Source organism: Hipposideros armiger, unplaced genomic scaffold (assembly GCF_001890085.2).
Source record: "Hipposideros armiger isolate ML-2016 unplaced genomic scaffold, ASM189008v1 scaffold_620, whole genome shotgun sequence".
In the NCBI taxonomy this organism is placed as follows: Eukaryota; Metazoa; Chordata; class Mammalia; order Chiroptera; family Hipposideridae; genus Hipposideros; species Hipposideros armiger.
In genome coordinates this window covers 428965-430272 of record NW_017731970.1, presented here as the reverse complement: position 1 = coordinate 430272, position 1308 = coordinate 428965, and the positions used below count along the sequence as shown (strand labels likewise).

At 51.8% G+C, this 1308-nt stretch overlaps 1 protein-coding gene across 1 annotated transcript in view; it reads right to left on the bottom strand.

The window, feature by feature from the left end:
* ARX (aristaless related homeobox) overlaps positions 1 to 1308 on the bottom strand; it is a 12575-nt gene that overhangs the window by 7092 nt on the left and 4175 nt on the right. The gene's annotated exons all lie outside the window — the stretch shown is intronic.

Here is a 1308-nt window from a genome sequence, read left to right as displayed (position 1 = left end):
CCCGCCTTTCTCCCTCCCTCACCCCCTTAGCTCACACTTCCCATTTCCCTCTGGAGAAACGTTAAGCTTGTTAAGAGTTCAGTGGGGGTAATTTTTCGATTAAACAAAATTCTGCGCACCTCCTGACTCCAGTGCCCACTACAAACCCTGCCCATCTCAGGGGAAGTCAATTTAACTGAAACCATACCCCGTCATTGCAGTTATTACTGCGATAATTAAGGCAAATAGGAAACCATTAAGATGCTGTAAAATGGCTTACGACCTGTTTACCGAAAATATGAGCACGCCGAGAATAATAGGCTCGAAGCTCGCTAATATGAAAGAGCGGCAACTGCCCCAGCCTGGGTCTCAGGTCTGCACTGCTGGCAGGCCCCCCAGTCGAAACCAGAAACTTCAGGCCCCGGAGAAAACCGGTTCCCAGAACGCTTTCCGTTGTCCCCTGCTTCAGGGAGCACCAGCAAATCTAAAGCCGCACTCCTGGCTGGCTCCGGGCAGGAGCCAAGGGTCTCTAACCCCTGGGTCCAAAAGAGGTGGGCGTGGGGTGGAGCTGCCCCTCTCCACGTACTTGGGTTTCCCCGGAGAAGCTAAAACACAGCAGACCTGGATGCCAACTGACACCACAACCAGATTCTTCTTTTGAAGTACACATTTGTGGTCAATGCAAAAAGCTGGCCAGCTAGTTAGCTGTTTGACAGCACACACTGATTTGTAATTTTATTTTATTTTTAAAAGATAGTGAAGGACCTGGGTGACACAGAGGAGGACCAAGTTTAGCTCAAGGGATGAACAAGTTTAGTGCCTTTGCCCTGCATCCAATCCACTTTATTCTGTTTCTGGTTAGGAGAGAGTTGGACATTTAATTGCCGGAGCAACTGCGCTTTAGAGTTGGCTCGGGCCTCGTGAACCCTAAGCAGCGATTTCTCCTTCGGTTCAAAGGGGCGGACAGCTTTCCGATTCTAAAATGCGCATTGAAAAGCTGCACACGTCTCCAGCGAAGGAGCTGCCGGAGCTTGACAAGCCTCGCGCCAGGGAAACTCCCCTCCGTTTCTCCCTCCCCACTGGGGGAAGTTTGCCCTAACCCTGGTTGCTTGCCTGAGTGGAGACTTTGGCCTTAGGGTGCGAGACGAAGGCCCCCAGAGGGGCTAGAGCCCAGGTCGAATGAATAAATGGGGCCCAGGGGCCCAGTCATCTCACAGGCACATCCCTCAGAGAGAGAGAGAGAGAGAGAGAGAGAGAGAGAGAGAGAGAGAGAGAGAGAGAGAGAGAGAGGATGGAGGAAGGAAGGAAGGAAGGAAGGAAGGAAGGAAG